This window comes from Oxyura jamaicensis, chromosome 15 (assembly GCF_011077185.1).
Source record: "Oxyura jamaicensis isolate SHBP4307 breed ruddy duck chromosome 15, BPBGC_Ojam_1.0, whole genome shotgun sequence".
Lineage (NCBI taxonomy): Eukaryota > Metazoa > Chordata > Aves > Anseriformes > Anatidae > Oxyura > Oxyura jamaicensis.
In genome coordinates this window covers 5,861,547-5,867,118 of record NC_048907.1, presented here as the reverse complement: position 1 = coordinate 5,867,118, position 5,572 = coordinate 5,861,547, and positions in this window count along the sequence as shown.

Below are 5,572 nucleotides of genomic sequence, written 5' to 3'. Positions count from 1 at the left end.
AAATAAAATAAAATAAAATAAAATAAAATAAAATAAAATAAAATAAAGGAACTGGCTTCTTTAGGTAGCCAGTGGAAGAAGCAGTGGTTTGTTGATCCTGAATGTGACCAACACAAAGGCATCTGCTACACGACCTCATTTATCAAGGTCCCTTAGGTTCCAAAAAGAGTAGCAATACGTAGGGAAACACACAGCACCCTCATCCATTGGCTGGGTGAAGAGGAGGAAGGAGAAATGAGGAGGTGTCCCTCTGTACTTCTTTAAAAGCCCACGGCTTTGTTCTACACAGCATGTGCTGTAGATGGGGCTAAACCCTCCAGGCTTCTCAGCATCCCTGCCATGGATCTGCTGAGATGCCTTTCAAGCCCTGGGCACAGCGCTCATTTTGCCTCCAAATGGGCCAATTAAAGGTCAGTCCTGAACAACCTTAATCTCATCTCACCTCTCCCCAGCCACTGAGAGAAGTGAGCTGCCCTTTCCCTCCCCATACAGCTGCTGCCAGGGGAATTACACCTAGCAGTCCCCATCCCTTCGCACTACAGCAGATTAATTTGGAGAGGCCCAAAGTGGCAAATACGCAAAGAGGGTCCTGTGGCATTAAGGCCCCAGAAATCAAAACGAAGAGGATAATTAAATGTAGGCTGGGAAGGAGGGAGTATACAGGGGCAACAGAAGAAGAAAAGTTATAGTGGACACTCAAAAGAGGCAGCAAGCCGGTATTAATTCACATAGTAGTTCCATGAACAACAATGGGTGCCCAGAAATTCTATTTAAAGGCTGTAATATTAATTTAATGGGGGAAAAAATCTAATACAATTCCCACAGAATTTTTCAATTAAATTAATGTGATGGGCTTTAATGGATATCTTAAGTAGCAAGCATGATTAACAGAAATACTGCATAAATTACACTTATATATTTCATTTAAAAAAATCCTGGCACACGGCCTTGCCATGCAGGGGACCTTATTCTTTTAAACACAGTTACAGCTGGACGCCAGAGTTTAGAATTCCCCAGCTCGAAGATGAACCATTTCCTCTTGGGATTTTTCTCCCTGCCATGGTCTTGACCAGTAGCAATGCGATTCCAGAGAACCAGGAGGAGCTGAAGCTGTGAATCGTGTTCTTATCCCTGTTTGGACAGTGTCTGGGGAACGCGGGTCCGGTCTGGGCGCACGACTTCAGAGTTGCTGCAGAACACCTGATGCGTCATTAACCGCAGCCTCCTGCAGGAGGAGCACACCCTGCCACGGCTGAACACTGGGTAAGAGGAGGCCAGGCAATGTAGCAAGGAAGGATTTTAATGACATAGTGCCCCCATCCTAACCACAGTGCCAGCACCACGAGCACAAAATCCAAGGCTCCAGGAACGGTACAGATGTAACCACAACATCCAGCTCAGTCCTCCACAAAACAGACTTAAAGGGCTTTCAGATAAGCTGCCCAGGTCGAAACCAAGCCCCGACCTGTACGGCAATAAGCTGTTCAGTCAATATCCCATCTCCAACCTCGTTCCACTTCTCAACCGCAGACACCTCCCTGCTGCCATCCACAGCCCACACAACTGCACCCTCATGCTGGAGAGCCTCGGTGCTGACCGTTTTGACCACTGATACCTCAAGTGGTGTTGGTGAGGCCCTCCTAAAGTCATGCTGCATTTCTCCCCCCTACTTGCTGCACTAGTGCATAGTAGGAAGCAATGCAGAGGTGTCCAGTAGCAGATGTTGGCCGTGCGTTACATGTAGTGACTTTAATTCAGGCAAGAATTGCAGGGCTAGAAGAGGTCTATATATGTACCAGCGTCATGGGGCAGTGCCCACAGTCAGCACCGACTGCTCAGGTGCAGCTCTGCAGTGCACCTGGAGAGGAGCCATTGCTCTTGTGGTTTCAGATGGCTCATCGCCGTATTAATTAGTGAGTGCTGTCACATAGCTGGCTTACAGATTTTAACATTCATAATACAGAGGTAGGAAGAGTTCTGGTGGAAGCTCAAGGCATTGGTTGTTGCAGTACAACCACTTTTAGAAGCTGCATATATCATTCATCAGATGAGCTCAGCATAGTTGTACCCCATATCTACTGGTTTTTTAGGTTATACCCACACATGGAGCTAAATTTTATCACAGAGATACCACGCATACATTTCATACTTCCACCCACACAATCCACACAGAGATGTATTCAACAAGCTTTACAAATACTTGAATGAGAAGAGGATCCTGCAGATAAAACAGATACAAGTTTTATTCTCAGCTTAACTACTATGCGAACCTGCCGCCCCTTTGAGCAATTACCAGACACCAATTGTCAGCAGCAGTGTCTCTCACCTCACTCTTAGTTTTGGAGAACTGGGGCTCCAACTCTCCTCTTGCTTAGCAATTAACCCTTCCTGAAGAAAGCAAGGACTGATATGCCCTGAACATCAGGACTCAGTTCCTTTGAATCAAGCCTTCAAAAACACTAACTTTCTGAATTAGCAGTAATTTTGAGTACTAAAGACAAAACAATTAACTTTCTAATTTGCAAACCCAATTCAATTTTTTTTACAATTTTCATTATCATGAATCCTAAATAAATATTTCACCCAAGCACTTTAAGGCTGCTGGACAGCAGATGCTAGTGAGTGCTGGGTGTTACTATTTTTCTTGTGAAAATCCTATCAGCAGCTCCACGCTATGCTATCCAGAACAGCTTCCAATGAAGAAAAATTGCTTGTCACTTGCTGCCTCAAGATGCAAGATAGTTAAAGTTAAGCAGAAGCCATATTGCTGTGTTTTCTCTTTCTTTCATAAAACACAAATAAAGTACCCTCTGGAAATATGTGAGCTGAAGTGACAGGCATCTCTTGAATGCTTTTAATTGCTGCCAAAAATAGTCTGAAGCTTTTACCAAAGTTAACACAGACAAAATTTCCATGGAAAGCATCAGCTCCATGTGAAAAGAAGCTAGCTATTTCATCAGTTAAAATAAAAACAGCAATTACACACTTCAGCTCTTCCCAAAATTCCATTTTACCTTACAACAGTGAGGGACATTTTAAATACAGTGGAGAATGTGTGACACTTGGCACATCAGCTCACTTCTATCACCGCACAGTAACACCATTCCCTGCCACTAGTAGGCAGATTTTAATCATCTTCTTTTCATTATCATTACAATAGTCCCTAATAATGCCAGTCAAGGACTAGAATCTCATTTGCTAAACTCAGCATAAAGACAAAACGCTCCCAGCATGTTCAACAACAGACGTATTTAAATCGTTCATTCCAAGCTTCTGTAACCTTGTATCGCTGATAAAAATTCAAGCTGAGATAGGGGAAGATTCGCTCCCAGGTTACAGAAAAAATTATCCTTCTCTCATTATAAATGCAACCCGTAAATGCTCCCCAGGCCAGCAGGAAGGTCTCTCGTTGCCCAAAGTCCTGTGCACTATAGGGTCAGCCATACGCAACCGCTTTGACCGAAGACGTTGGTAGCGCTCTGACTGCTCGTCCCACCAGTGCTAGCAGATGGCAGCGCGTTGTCGCATGTTATAGCCAGGCAGAAAACGGTTTGCTTCTCTCCCAAAATATTGTAATTTCTTTCCTCTTCCTGTCTCATTTATCATCAAGAAGAGCTAAGAGGTCTCCTAGGCTGTATTTTTGATTGTTTCCCCCATTTTCCATGAAACAGAAGGAGACTAAGATGTCCGCGTACTCAAGGCACTCATGGAAAACTGTCAGTCTGCCTGCTCCGGACCTCTGACCTGACCTAGATCTGCACCACCACAGGTAAATTCTCTCAACATGAGGCTTTTATTATTATGGGATAGTGTTCTGGGACAGGTCTTCCTTCTAGCTAAAGCTAGAAGGGTCTGGGCCCAAGGGACTACCCTGACAGTGTTCCCCAGCCACATTCTCGACAAAGAAGACCATAAATGGGTGTTTTCTGAAACATAACCTTTTTTTTTTTTTTTTTTTTTTAACATCCTGGCCAGCTGTAGCCTAAAACCTGCATTTCCTGAACACTGATACCTCCCAGTCAAGCCAATGCACTCACAAGATGTACACGATGCAGGAGCAGGCTCCTTGTGGTTAAATTTACTATTTTTCCAGTTTGTGTTATTTAAGTTTTGCTTCTCTGGTATCCAGAACAAACATACATCAGCATGAAAAGAACCCATTAATGTGTCTAATGCTTTCCCCCTAAAACTACCATGATCTCACCACTTCCAAAGCCCAAAGGAAATTAAAGCACAGCTCAAGAGGATGGCGCTGAAGGATACAACTTAAAACCCACAAAAGCTGGGAAATTTCTGTGCAAAGGCTGCAAATCCGGGCTTGGATAGACGCTTATAATGAGCTGTAATAAAATTATTCCAGTGTGTAACCTGAAAAAAAGAAAGCTTGCCATGTAGCAAACAGGAAATCCCAGAATTTATAGATGACCCTGTTACAAAGCAAATGTTTTGGAACAAATCGTTCTTTCCCTAGCGCCTGTTTTCCACTGTTTTCTCTCCTGCACTTTCCCCTATAATCCAAGGGCCAGAGCAGCACCGTCTGGCTGCCGCTGGTAGTGGCACTCCTCGGGCCCACACCCACCGGCACAAGATGTGAGCGACTGAGCAAGGGACTCAGCCTGAAAGCGTGCCTGGTTTATTTCAGCTGTATCAGTTAGCATAATACAAGGTATTACCCTCTCCATGTAAAACTTGCCTTTTTCTGTTCCCGTTGATCATTGTAACTGCAGTACAATTACTTCTTCTACTATAAAATTGAAGTTTAAAAAGCCTGTGCGTAGGTGTGCGACATGTGGAACTTTTGTCCTCAGCCGATCCAAAATTTCACCTACTCCTCGTACATAGAGTAAAGGGGACTGCAAGGAGAAGAGAAGCAGCAGCAAAGAAAACACCCTTTGCCAGCTTCCCGCCTTTTCTCCTGCTGCTCACTGTGGTTCAAAGACCCAAAGGGACTGCTGAGAAAAGGGGGAGCTCTCAGTAACCCAGGTGGAGGTGGTGAGAAAGAAGCATGGCTGGGTGCCAGTCTCACCAAGACAAGAAGGAGCCACTTGCCTGCCTTCCTACCACCACAGCCCTTCTCTCTCCTTTGGGACAGAGGGACATAAGGTCAGGAAATGCTGCAAAGAGCCATGCAGCACATCCCGCTCAGCCTTTGGGTCACCTCCCAGAGGCATGCAGGACAGCTGGAGTGGCTCTGCAGGACTGCAAAAGGCCGTGTCCGTAAATGCCTGGCTCGGGAACGCTGCTGCCCCACTGGTCTTAACCCAGTAGCTGGCAGGGCTGACAGATCTGCCCTGCAGGCACAGTGAGCATGTGTCTGCACTTGTTCCAGGTAACAGGGTCACACAGCAGAGACTCTCCGTTATCTGTGCTTTTACAAAAAAAACAGGCGTGCCACAGAGGGCTGGGCTCAGCTGTACCTGAAAGAGCAAAGTCTGTGCTCCCAAAGGACAGCGTTCACTGCTCAGCATGACCCAAGGACTTGACTCCTGCAGGTACAGAAACCATCTATCAGAGAGAATCTCTCTTTTCCATTTCTTTTCTTGCTCTCATCCTATACTAGGACTGTTTAAAG